The 14,718-nt window shown below is 37.8% G+C and overlaps 1 non-coding gene across 1 annotated transcript; it reads right to left on the reverse strand.

Moving 5' to 3' along the window:
* Positions 1-12,508: 12,508 nt before the first annotated feature.
* Positions 12,509-12,610, reverse strand: LOC129499010 (U6 spliceosomal RNA). Its single transcript, XR_008662277.1, has one exon. It is a non-coding gene; the product is annotated as a U6 spliceosomal RNA (small nuclear RNA).
* Between the last annotated feature and the right edge of the window lie 2,108 nt (positions 12,611-14,718).

The following is a 14,718-nucleotide window of genomic DNA, read 5'->3' on the forward strand; positions in this document are numbered from 1 at the left end:
ATTTATTCAAAAAAGACTCTGCCCACATTCACAGAGACAGAAGGTAGAATGGCGGCGGCCAACGGTTGCAAAGAAGGGATGGTGGGTAGTATTTTTTAACAGATACTGGGACACCTGGCTGGTTCAGTCAGTAGAGCATGTGACTCTTGATCCTGGGGTTGTGAGTTCAAGCCCCATGTTGGCCATAGAGCTTACTTTAAAAAAATGGGTATCAAATTTGAGAAGATAGTGGTGATAGTGGCACAACAATGCAAATGGCCCTAATGCCCCTTACTCTACACTTAAAAATGGTTAAAGCAATAAATTTTGTTATGTATATTTTATCACAATTTTTTAAAGACTCAAAGCAGCAATATTATTCTTTCATCTTATCTAGTCAGTTGGTTTGGTAGCAAGGGAACAAATATTCACTCAAGTTTCCACAAGTAATGGCTGTTTATTGTAAGAGGCTGGAGCCAGGATCACATGGCAATCAGTGAACAGAGACCTGACTGGAAGAGAAACCCAAGGACCCTCAGGGGCAAGAGCTATGACTCTTCTCTCAAGTGCTCCACCACAAACATGCCTCAGCCTCTCCCTTCCCTGCTTCCTCCCACATGTCTTGCTACTTCTTGTACTAAAAACTGAATCCCTCTTCTCTGTCTTTTCTCCTTCTTCTAGCTTCTGCTTATTTATTGTCTCACTTTCATCAGAGTGTGGCTTCCTTATAACCCAGATTTGATCTGGGCTTCCATCCAACATTATATCCCCTCTATACATCCTTTCTTATCAGTCCTTTCTGATTCCCACCTCTTATTTTGTTTCCCAAATCAGGTTCCCATGAGTATGTCTGTGATTAGTGTGGTTGTCCCTCATCAAATAGAGCTTTTTGAGCCAGGCCACCCCACATGATGTCCCCAGCCTGCATTGTGGCTCTCTTCTAATACACATGAGACACAGACTTATATGGTGCAAAACACAACCACCTTCAATTGCCTCTTTGACAGAGGTGATAGGCAGAAAAGAAACTGTGATAGCCATGCCCAGTACAACCTCATTTCTATACCTTCTTTCCTTATGCTCTAGAATAATAACCACTTTCCAGGCAGAGTCACAGTAACTGCATCTGGGTCAGTGACATCTTTGGCATATATTTCAGGTGTATCTCTACTATGTGATGCAGCTAAAGACCACATGACTGACCTAGAGGTTATATCAGCACCAATACCTGCAGAAACCTCCCCTCCTCTAGGGATCACCAGTTGTACCCATATCAGAGAGCATGGCTCAGGTGAGTACTAAAATCAATCTAAAACACTTATCTTGGGATGCCTGGGTGGTGGCTCACTGGTTGAGCTCTGCCTTTGGCTCACGTCATCATCCCAGGGTCCTGAAGTTGAGTCCCACATCAGGCTCCCCACAGGGAGCCTGCTTCTCCCTCTGCCTATGTCTCTGGCTCTCTCAGTGTGTCTCTCAGGAATAAATAAATAAAATCTTTTTAAAAAATAAAACACTTAGCTTTATTGTATGACACATTTTACCCCTGCTAGTTAATGATTATGTTCCTGATTTGGGCATAACAATAATCCAAAAACTTCTTCGGACAAATATATCATTTTTAATCAGCAAACTATTTTTGGTTCTTGGTTATTAAATCTTACTAACATATCTAGCACATTTGGCCTATAGCGAATGCACTCATTATTAATGTTTTAAATAGCACATAATAGTTTATTGTGTGGGCAACATGCTAAGTGAGATATTCTGCAAAGTTGGAGATACAGAAGGCTATTTCTTGAGACATCAGATCTGGCTGGCTGGGTCCTGGAAAGCAGACTAAATTCATCAGCTGGCTCCACTCCAGCTCTGCAGGGCTTGAAGCTTCTGGGCAGGAAAACAGGCAGAAAAGCTGCATTGTGGGTGCCCCCAAGTGGGTACATTTTGATGTGCATGCTGAAGATTTTCTGGTCAGCTCTTCTCACATTAGGTCATGTCTGTGAAGTATTTTTAAGGACGATAAAAGCTATTAAAGTATATATGTTTTTCAGCATATGTATCTTACATATTATCAGCTGAAGCAATACTTAATGAATCAGATTATCACAAATCATTTATTTTCAAGCAAATATAAGAAAATTTTCAAGTTATGCTGCCTTTTAAAAGTGTGGGATAAAAAAATTAAAATAAAAATAAAAAAATAAAAGTGTGGGATAGAAAAAGGATGGACTTTAGTGTCAGACAAAACTTCACTTTGAACTCTTCGTCCCTAATAAATTGTGTATCCTTGGGCAATCCACTTACCCTCATTATTAAACTGGGAGTTAAGAGTATTTAAAAGGGGTTCCCTGGGTGGCTCAGCAGTTGAGCATCTGCCTTTGGCTCAGGGTAGGATCCCAGGGTCCAGGATCGAGTCCCACATGGGGCTCCTTGTGGGGACCCTGCTTCCACCTCTTCCTGTGCCTCTGTCTCTCTCTCTGTATCTCTTGTGAATAAATAAATAAAATCTTTTTTTTTAAAAAAAAAAGAGTATTTGAAAGAAACTTACCTGATGGAGCTATTTTATTTTTTTAAACTTTTTTTTAAAGATGTATTTATTTATTTATTTATTTATTTATTTATTTATTTGAGACACAGAGAGAGAGAGAGAAAGGCAGAGACACAGGCAGAGGGAGAAGCAGGCTCCATGCAGGGAGCCCAACGTGGGACTTGGTCCTGGGTCTCCAGGATCACGCCCTGCCCTGCGGCGCTAAACCACTGCACCACCCAGGGATTTAATGTGATACGGAGAGTGTCTAGCACATTATAAGTGTTTAATAAAGTATAATTTATCATTTTTTCCTGTAAACAATATTATTTGATTTATATATGCAAAGTAAAATATTTTTATTGAGATTATTTGAAATTCTAGGAGCTCCCAGAAACCTTTTCAATGAAATTCATCTCTTGCTTAAATTAGCAATTTATGACTTATGACTGAGAACTAAACAATGTGTATGATTATAGTAGTGAAAAAGTTGAGGTTAACCTCTAGTCCTTAAAATTGTCAATGTCATGAGAGACAAAGAAGGAATAAGAAATATTCTAGATTATAACAGGTTATGAGACACAACTAAGTGCAATATGTAATTCTGGACTGGATCCTTTATTAGAGGGACAAAATTCTATAAAGGACCTTACTGGGACAACTGATGAAATTAGAATGTGGACTTAAGATTGAATAAAAATATTTTATCATAGTTAAATTTCCTGAATTTGATAGGTAAATTGTGATGACAGAATCTATCTCCATGGTTGTATAGTTGACATATAACATTATATTTGTCTCAGGTGTATAGCATAATGATGTAATATTTGTATATAGAACATCTCATCTTATTCTTAAGAAATATACATAGAAATATTAAGGGGCATGATGCATGCAACCTACTCTCAAGTAGTTCAGAAAAATGTGTACTATGTGTGCATGCACGTATAGATAATAGATGTGTATGACTATAGACAACTCTATACATATGCTCTGTGTGTGCATATCTACAGACAGAATAAGAATAGGAAAAGGTATAGAAAATGGTAAAAATTGATGAATCAGGACAGAAGAATAATAGTTTTCTGCTCTCTTTTTGCAATATTTAAAGTTTAACAATCTAGGTTTAAATATTTTATACAAAAATTTGAGAAGATACTGAAGTAGTCCCCTCAAAAAATATCTGGTAGGAGCAGCTGAGTGGTCCAGTCGGTGAAGTGTCCGACTCTTGATTTTGGCTCAGGGTCATGATCTCAGCCTCTGCACTGAGCATGGAGTCTGCTTAAGATTGTCTCTCTCCCCTTCCTTCTGCCCCTCCCCTCTACTCTTTCTCTCTCCCTCTCCCTCTCTTGGAAAAAAAAAATCTGGTAACTAGTATTTGAGACAAACCCACGAAATTAATGCAAATTATTTGGCAAATTATGCTACATGTTAAAGGAACGTCTACTCTCTAAAGACCACTGGACTATATTAACTATTTTTTAAATTGAGAATTAAGGCATAAATGTTTTTCATGAGGAAGAAAAATTATGAGCTGTAAGAGCTCAAAGGGACCTCAGAAATCACCTGATCCAGGCTTCTTTCAAAAACAGAAAATCATTCAGATTTCCCTAAAGATACAGCACGTACTTTTAATCTACAGGATAAATCACTTGATATTCATTTCCTGATGATTTAAATGATATATAACTCATTATTCTGAAATCTATAAAGAGAAAGAATCAACTATTTATTCCGTCTTGTCTGTCCTAACTGTAATATAAGGAAATAAAAATAGATGATATGGGAAAACTCTTCTTTATAGAATAATTTGAGCTAATAAATGAATAAGAAATGATAGAAAAAGAATATTGTCATACTTCAATCCTAAGGAATAATGGATCTCAGAAGTAATCATAAATGACTGCTAAAATCATCAAGTAAAAAGCTGATGGGAAACTTTATAAACTTTATTGAGGCTGACCTCAATGATCAATTTTTTTTTTAAAGATTTTATTTATTTGAGGCATCCCTGGGTGGCGCAGCGGTTTGGTGCCTGCCTTTGGCCCAGGGCGCGATCCTGGAGACCCGGGATCGAATCCCACATCAGGCTCCCGGTGCATGGAGCCTGCTTCTCTCTCTGCCTATGTCTCTGCCTCTCTCTCTCTCTCTCTCTCTCTCTCTGTGACTATCATACATTAAAAAAAAAGATTTTATTTATTTGAGAGAGAAAGGGTGAGTGAGAGAGAGAGAGATCACAAGCAGGAGGAAGGGCAGAGAGAGAATCAGACTCCTCGCTGAGCAGGGAGCCCAACGCAGGACTAGATCTCAGGACCCTGGGACCATGACCTGAACCAAAGGCAAACGCCCAACCAACTGAGCCACTCAGGCACCCACATTGATCAATTTTTTTAATATCAGAAAAAAGACAGCCAGACATTATGTATCTCCTAAATGAGCACATAAGAAGTACCCAACACCACCTGTAAAAGATATTTTAAGAAGAATAAAAGCTGACCAAGCCTTTAGATCCATCTATCACTTTATGAACACGTTAAATGACACCATGAGGATAAAATTAGCAAAATCCAGAATGTGGAAAATTCTATATGCTAAACAACCAAGTTTCTTCAACTAATAAATCTGAAAGAAGAGTGAAGGAGAATCTACAGGTTAAAACAGACTTAAAAGACATTGTTTAACTAATTACAATGCATAGAACTTGTACAGATTCTTCACTTTAACCAACCAACTGTTAATATTATGAAATAATCAGGAATATCTGAACACTGGATGCATAATTTGGTGATATTGAGAAATTATTGTTAGATACTTAAGGTATAATAATGGTACTGTGCTTATGTTTTTCAGGAAAGAGTCCTTATAGAAACTCACACTTAAACATTCATAATTTAAATGTTAAGACTTCTGGGGGCACCTGGGTGGCTCAGTCAGTTAAGTGTCTGCCTTCAGCTTAGATCATGATCACAGTGTCTGGGGATCCCTCCCCACATAGGGCTCTGCTCAGTGGGGAGCTTGCTTCTCCCTCCCCCACTCCCCCTCCTTGTGCACTCTGTCAAATAAATGAATAAAATCTTTTAAAATGTTTTAAATGAATCTTTAAAAATAAATAAATGTTATGATATGACTTCTGAAATTTGTTTCAAAATCATATGGAGTAGACAGGGAAAGAAGTGGTTGAGAGGAAGAATAAAAGATATGAGAACCACCATGTGCTAACTGTTGAAGTTGGGTGATGGGTGGGAATCAATATACAATTCTCTTTACTTATGAATGTGTTTGAAATTTCCATTATAAAGCTTTAAGGATTTTTTAAAAAGATTTTATTTATTTATTCATGAGAGACAGAGAGAGAGAGAGAGGCAGAGACACAGGCAGAGGGAGAAGCAGGCTCCATGCAGGGAGCCCAACGTGGGGACTCGATCCTAGGACTCCAAGATCACACCCTGGGCAGAAGGCAGGAACTAAACCGCTGAACCACCCAGAGATCCCCTTAAGGATTATTTTTAAAAGATTGAAGTAGCTATGTGTTTACTGAAATTGAAATACTACTAATACATACATTTTTTGAAAAATCAAAATACAACTTGTTTGTTTTTTATTATGGAAAAATATATATGTAATTTACTATTTTAATCATTTTTAAAAGATTTTATTTGGGAGACACCCCCCATTTTAAACATTTTTAAGTGTATCATTTTTAAGCAACAGTAAGTACATTCACATGTTCTACAACCATCATCACTATCCATTTCCAGAACTTTTCAGCATCTGAAACAGAAACTCTGTACCCATTAAACAATAATTCCCCATTTTCCCTCCACTCAGCTCCTGCTAGCCTCTATCCTATTTTCTGTCTCTATAAATTTGAATATTCTAAATACAACATATGGGTGCCTGGGTGGCACAGTCAGCTAAGCACCTGCCCTTGTCGTGGGTCATGATCCCAGGGTCCCAGGGATGGAGCGACGTTGGGCTCTCTGCTCAGTGGGGAGCCTGCTTCTCCCTCACCTTCTGTGATTTCTCACTCTTGCTCTCTTTCAAATAAATAGATAAAATCTTTATTTTTTTTTAAAGATTTTATTTATTTATTCATAGAGACAGAGAGAGAGAGAGAGGCAGAGGCACAGGCAGAGGGAGAAGCAGGCTCCATGCAGGGAGCCTGACGCGGGACCCGATCCAGGGTCTCCAGGATCACGCCCTGGGCCGCAGGCGGCGCTAAACTGCTGTGCCACCTGGACTGCCCTAGATAAAATCTTTAAAAAATAAATAAGAATAGCACATAAATAGAATTGTACAATATTTATCCTTTGGCATTATTTCACTTAGCATGTTTCCAAGATTCATCCATGTTTTAGCACATATCAGAATTTCATTCCATCTTAAGGCTGAATAATATCCCATTGTGTGTGTATACTGCATTTTGCTTATCCATTCATTTATTGGTGGACATTTGTGTTGTTTCCTCCTTTTGGCTATTGTGAATAATGCTGCTGTGAACACTAGTGCACAAGTTGTCTGCTTGAGTACCTGCTTTCAATTCTTTTGAGCGTATACCTAGAAGTGGAATTGCTGATCATATAATTATCTGTTTAACTTTTTGAAGATCCATCACACTCTCTTCATCAACAGCTGCACCAAGTCGCATTCCTACCAGCAAAGCACAAGGAGTCTGGTTTTTCTACATTTTTGCCAACAGTTGTTATTTTCCTTTTTTAAAATAATAGCCATTCTAATAGATGTGAAGTTGTATGTCATTTGATTTGCATTTCCCTTGTGACTGGTGATGTTACACAACTTTTCACGTGCTTATTGACCATTTGTATATCTTGTTTGGAGAAACACCTATTCCTTTGTCCATTTTTAAATTGGGTTGTTTGGGATTTTTCATCGTGTAGTTGTAGGAGTTCTTTACATATTCTAGATATTAATCCCTTAACAAATATGTGATTTGTAAATAGTTTCTTCCATTTTGTGGGGTATCTTTTCACTCTCTTGACAGTGTCCTTTGATGCACAAAATTTTTAATTTGTATGAAGTCCAATTTACCTATTTTTTTCTCTTGTTGCCTGTGCTTTTGGTGCCATATGCACAAAATCATTGCCAAATCCAGTATCATAAAAATTTTCCCTTATGTTTTCTCCTAAAACTTTTATAGTTTTAGATCTTACATTTAGGTCTTTAATCCATTCTGAGTTAATGTTTGTACCTGTTATAAGGTTAAGAGTCCAACTATTTCACATTTAGTTATCAAATTTGCCCAATACTATTTGTTAAAAAAAAAAGAAGACATAAATTTTTATTAAAATTTTAAACTATATTCATACACTTTCATGTAAAAACATAGTGAAAGATCTGGATATATATATATATATATATATATATATATATATATATATAAATTATACCATCCTTTTTTTTTTTTTTTTTTGAAGTAGGTTCCACACCCAATGTGGAGCTCAAACTCATGACCCAGAGGTCAAGAATCACATGTTTTACCGAGTGAACCAACCAGGCACTCCTACACTATATTGTTAGTACTAATTACTTCTGGGAAGGAAAATAATTTGGGGAGGATAATATATAAGAGCTACAGTTTTTGCTCTATATAATTTTATATTTTTCAGATTATTTTGTTAAGTCTGTGTTCACATATTACTCACATAATTTTTAAAAGGTAGCTCTAGTGGGGTATTTTTCCTGTTTGTCTTTAAGAGAAAGTTGATTGGCTGTTGAAGCATGGGACAAGTAGGCCAATGGTTGATATTTGGCAAGCTAGAGGGCCAAATTAAATAAAAAAGGCTGAGGCTGAATTGCAGCATGGGAAGAAATTAGCAGATCTCAAGGGTAATGCTGTTTTTCCAGATAATCTGGCAGTAGCAAGAGCAAACAGAGACAGTTAAGAAGACTTGATCCTAATTCTTAACCTTCCACCTACCCCACAATCTCTCACCCTGATTTGTTTTGTTTTTAAGCTTCAGCTGTATTTGGATAGCATATATTTTGCTATTATATGTAAGGGGTAACTGAAGACTTAAGAGGTCTCTGTGAACTTTGCCAGACCAAAGCAGTCAAAAATACAAAGAACGTTTTATGTGATGGTTTTTGGAGGATGGGAAGTGGCCTGTTTTGGCTAGATCAGAGGGCTTTAATAGCAGACTGGCAAGAGGGCAGGGGGAAAAATGCTTTTATTTTTTATTTTTTTTAATGCTTTTAATTTTGCATTAGTTAGTATGTATTTTATTCTAGAGTTTTCTTTTTTTAAGATTTTATTTATTTATTCATTAAAGATCCAGTATCATAAAGATTTTCCCTTATGTTTTCTCCTAAAAGTTTTATGTTTTAGATCTTACATTTAGGTCTTTAATCCATTCTGAGTTAATGTTTGTACATGGTATAAGGTTAAGAGTCCAACTGTTTCACATGTAGTTATCAAATTTGCCCAATACTATTTGAGAGAGACAGACAGACAGACAGACAGAGGCAGAGACACAGACCTGGGCAGAGGGAGAAGCAGGCTCCATGCAGAGAGCCTGGGTCTCCAGGATCACGCCTCAGGCTGAAGGTGGCGCTAAACTGCTGAGCCACCTGGGCTGCCCTATTCTAGAGTTTTCACCAAAGAAATCTCTTTGGAAAATAGTCTCACAATTGTGTATAATAAATTAATAAAATGCTTGTTGAATGTATGACACATGAATCTGAAGAAGCAATGAAGACAAGTAGACTAGGTAAGAGTAGACTCACTAGTAAGACAGTGACCTAAATAGGATTTCAGTGGGGGAAGAAAAGAAAGGAATACATGGGACCTGCTGCCCAGTAAGTGCCTGTACAAGACCCCTGAATAGTCAAGAAATGTGAATATAGAAGCATATGACTTTTACACTCTAGTGAGCTATCAATGAAACTAATTCATCATTGGACTGACACTGCCTCACATTTCTTGGCCCTCCCTCTGTTTCCATTCTGACTAACACCCTATCGTTGATGACTCTCTTCTAGCTGCCCTCTTCCTACAGGGTTTTATACCCTAAGAGCAACATAGAGGCCAACCTAGAGAGATATTCCTAGCTCTTCTCCTAGAAGTCAGTGTGGTTCTAAAAATATTCCGTTGCTTTATGCTCAACAGCATTTCAGCAATATTATACATCAGCTTCTGGTATCTACCTGTCCAGAGATATCAGTCTTCCCTTCTGATACACTTCTGTCCATTTACCTGGCTCTTTTCCTATCCTCCCATATTTTGGGTGCCCTGAATGGACCTGGTCCTATGACCTAGCCAGCGAACTAGTCTAGTATACCTTCTATGCTCTTGGAGATCATGCCATTTGTCAGAGCACACCCCTGCTGCTGCTTATCTTCTTGGCCTTGTACTAAACTGAGATCTATTATGAATGACCCATCCCATACAATGCCAGGCAGTTCAGCTGCTTAATTCCAAAATTAAGTCCTCACCCCATCTTTGATTTGTCCCTCCAGGTTGATAACCTGTGACTGGAATCAGACAAGAATTTGACTATATTAGTTTCCTGTGGTTGCTACCACTGGGCCAACTACCACAAACACAAATTCTTTTCTGTTTTGGAGGGACAGAATGCTGAAATGGGTCTTACTGGGCTGCACAGAGTCATGATAATCTAAAAGTCAAAAGAAAATGAAGTATTACTTAGCATGGTACACTTGTACCATATGAAAACCCTATACTTCCCAAAATTGATGTAAGACCCTATATATATCACACAGCACTAGGACTAGGAATATGGCCCTTAAAGACTAGGGCTTGAATAGCAGAAAATTTTGACAAGCAAGAGTCCTCTCAAACATCTTGTTAGTGTTGCGAAACTTATCTCTTAACACTAAGCTGAATATCTGAATCCATTGAATACAGATGGATTTAACTTCTTGAAGGAGAATAGGACATATAATTGTAGTTGATTATCTTAAAAGTAGATGAAATTGACATAATGCCTTATAATCACAAAAAACTCTAGCCAAGATATAGATGAGGTATATGCACGTGCACACATATATAGTGCTTTAAAACAGAGATAGTCTGGGGCACCTGGACGACCCAGTCAGCTAAGTGCCCGACTGGTGATTTCACTGAGGTCATAAGCTCATGGGTTGGAAGATGGACCCCCAGGTTCTATGGGAAGTCTGCTTGAGATTCTCTCCCTCTGTGTCCTCTACCCACTCACTTGTGCATGCACATACACTCTAAAATAAATAAACTTTTTTAAAAAACTAAAACAGGGATAGCCTTCCATAGACAGATTAAAGTCATGTATAATTTAAAAAGCATGTGTCAGGCTATCTCCAAGCCCATCACCAAGAACTAAAAGTCAACATTTAATAATGCTTCCTTGGGACACCTGGCTGATTCAGTCAGTAGAGCATGTGACTCCTGATCTCAGGGTTATAAATTCAAGTCCCATGTTGCATATGGAGATTACTAAAAAATAAAATATTTAAAACATAATAATAATAATGCTTCCCTTTGGATTAATTAATGCAAATACCACAGACTGGATGATGTAATGCAGTCTATCAATGATTGTGAAATTTTTTAAAAGATTTTATTTCTTTATTCATGAGAGACACAGAGGCAGAGACATAGGCAGAGAGAGAAGCAGGCTCCCCAGGGAGATTCAATCCCAGGACACTGGGATCACAACCTCAGCCTAAGGCAGATGCTCAACCACTGAGCCATGAAAGGTGCCCAATGATTGTGAATTATCAAAACATTCCTAATTTATGGGTTTTAAAATGTTAAAGAAACTCCCACTTATGATAACTTCTCAAATAAATACAGTGGTATGTGAAGAAAAAGTTAACAGTTTCTCCCTTCCTTCCCCAACCTCATTGCTCAAAATTTACTGAGTCTCTATTAATGGGCCAACGGTGTGACTCTGTGGTTTATAGGAATGAACAAAATAAGGTCCTTGCAGCCATGGACTTAGAGACTGATGAGAAAGTCAAACAAATAATGGTAGTAGCATTCAGTGTTATAAAGAAATATAAAGATATGTAAGGGATTCAGAAAGGCCTCTCTTAAGAGGAGACTTGAGCAAAGACTTGAACAAAGTAGACTCCTGAACCAATTGAATATACAGCGGGGGATCCCTGGGTGGCGCAGCGGTTTGGCGCCTGCCTTTGGCCCAGGGCGTGATCCTGGAGACCCGGGATCGAATCCCACGTCGGTCTCCCGGTGCATGGAGCCTGCTTGTGTCTCTGCCTCTCTCTCTCTCTCTCTCTCTCTCTCTCTCTCTCTCTCTCTCTCTCTCTCTGTGACTATCATAAATAAATAAAAATTAAAAAAAAAGAATATACAGCGGGAGGTGGTCCATGCTAAAGAAACCAACGTGCAGCTCTCTGAGGTGGAATATGGTTGGCGTGTTGGAGGAATAGCAAAGAGACCAGCACACATAAAGTGGAGTGATCAAGGAGCTATCTTTTTATCCAACTATAGAAACTCTTTGTATCTACCCTATGTACTTACGTTATCAGGGATTCCTGGGTGGCGCAGTGGTTTACCGCCTGCCTTTGGCCCAGGGCGCAATCCTGGAGCTCCCGGTGCATGGAGCCTGCTTCTCCCTCCGCCTATGTTTCTGCCTTTCTCTCTCTCTCTCTTTCTCTCTGTGACTATCATAAATTAAAAAAAAAAAAAAAGAAATGTACTTATGATATCAGCTAGGCACAGTTTAATTTATCTATTTCACTAACTTTCAATTATGTAAGGATTTTTAAAACTTTACGTTCATAAATGGTTTGCATAGTTCCAAAGTCAAATCTACAAAGCAAAGTATATTCAAAGAAGTCTGGCTTCTATTATTATTCCCTCCAACCTATTTCTTCTCCCATGGGTAACCATCTATGAACCTTTTAGTTTTTAAATATAGGAAATATGTTTGTAATTACACTTCTTAGATGCATTAACTTTTTAGATGCATTGACATCCACCACCACCCCTGCCCTACCTACTTTCTGAGGTAAATGCTAGTATAGTGTAAAAATATGGAATATTTGAGTTTATGTGTTGTCCTTGCATAGGGACCATGTTAATCTTCTCTGTCATTATAATGCTGGTATATGTGCTGCTGAAGCAAGCACTAAAAGATTAATATTTTCCATGGATAAGGGTTCAGAAGCTGAACACTGCCTGGAGAGAGATGGCTTCAGTAGGTGCTGCCATGGAGAAACTTGCATAGTCACTTGTCACTATGAGGATACCAGGTGCTTGCAGAAGAACAAGTTTCTCTGAATGGACCAAAGGCAATGAAAAAAGAAGTGGAAGGGAACTGCAGACAGACATTGCCTACTTCACAACTTGCTTCAGTTTATGTTCCATTCCTGCCAATATTAAGTTGTATCAGAGAATGGATCAGTAAAGGGCTTTAATGTTTTGGTTTTTCAGTGAATTTATTAAGCACATGAGATTATAAACACAGAGTCCTTCAAAAGCAAATAAAAATGTTTGAACAAACTCATGTCACAAATCAAAAAATATTCTTCAGTTTCTCTTAGATTGAATTTTGCAATACTAGAAAGAAAAGGCATTCTAGAGGTCATCCTAATTTGTCCAAAGAGACTAATATCTTAGTCAAAAGAGAAAAAAAATATTTCATATTACTTTGTATATACTAAGCCCTTATATATTGAGCAAAAATTTATTGAGTGACTACCATGTTTAACACTCTCTTAGGTGCTATGGGAGACATAAATATGAATTAGACCTAATCCTTGCCCTTGAGAATCTTACCATCTGTGCCAGTTATTAACTTATGACTTCTCAGCTACAAATGCATCCTTCTTTGCTTTACTTCCTTATCTAGAGCTGGACCCTGCAGGCATTTCTGCTTTGATAACTAGCAAAATGTTAGGCTTTCCCAAGAGAGGGCAATGGAAAGATCCTGTAGGGGCAGAGCTGGAGGAAATGACTTTTCTTCTGGTCGGAGCCCATGGGTTGGTTTGCAAGAGAGGTCTGGTTATGTTCACTTCAGCAGTCTTCCTGGTTCGCTTGTGACTGGTGTCTCCAGCAAGTTTCTTCACCACAGTGGACTCTATGTGCCTGTGACAGCCATATCCTCTCCTCTAAATTTCTAAATTCTTCCTTTTTGTTCACTCTTCCTCAGCCAAGGGTAGTAGCTATTCTGACAGTTGTTAGAATCTACCCTATCCTTCTTAGTAGATACCTTTTATTGGTTAATAATCTTTACATTAAATTTTCTTTGTTCAAATTACTAAAATGGTTCTGTCTGCTAGTAGGTCCCTATCAGACATACCGTGGAATATGGAAAAAAGACAGATCCAAGTTAATGAAAATTCTGTCACGGCTATTTCTGCTGTAATCACAGATCAAAGACCAAAAAGCACCAGAGATGTAGATCCATAGCATTATATCTCAGTTTGTGTTGTGTTCAGCTGCATGTAATAGAAGACTGACTTCAGTGGCTTAAACAAATAGAGGCTTTTTCTTGTATAACATGGAATCCATAAATAGTTAATAGCAGCTCTAACTACTCAAAAAAAAAAGTTTAAGAACTCAATCTCTTTTGGTTTCCAACTTCTCCATCCTTAATGTTTGGTTTCTGTACTCATGGGTGCAAGATTGTTGCTTTACCACCAGACACCAGATCCATCTTCCAAGCAGAAAAAAAAAAAAGGGAAAAGTCAAAAAAAAAAGAAGAAGAAAAAGAAATGAGTCAGTTAGATCTATACGCTTTGCATGCATTCTTAGAGTCAATACCAAGTAACTTTAATTCATATATCACTGATCATTCTTAACTGTAAGGAAACTTGGGAAGTTCAGTATTTTTTAACCCTGAATGGGGTTCTGTAACTAAGAAAGAAAGGGAGAACATATGTTGGATAGGCAACTAGCTGTATCTGCCACAAATTAAGTGAAAAATGGGTAACTTACTTTATTATTAAAGTACAGTTGACCTACAATTTTATATTAGTTTCAGGTGTACAACATAGTGATTTGACAAGTCTATACATTCCTCAGGGCTCACCACAGTAAGTGTCGTCACCACCACAATGTCACCACACATTATTATGATATTATTGACTATATTCCCTATGCTATGCCTGATGGACAAGAGGTAACAAAGAGACTTGATCTCATAGCCACATACTTAATCATTTTCCTCTAATGTAAACACTCTTTGTATATTGTCAACTGTGACATAAAATTGTTTTTTTTCAATTACTAGCAT

Source organism: Nyctereutes procyonoides, unplaced genomic scaffold, assembly GCF_905146905.1.
Source record: "Nyctereutes procyonoides isolate TBG_1078 unplaced genomic scaffold, NYPRO_anot_genome, whole genome shotgun sequence".
Taxonomy (NCBI): Eukaryota; Metazoa; Chordata; class Mammalia; order Carnivora; family Canidae; genus Nyctereutes; species Nyctereutes procyonoides.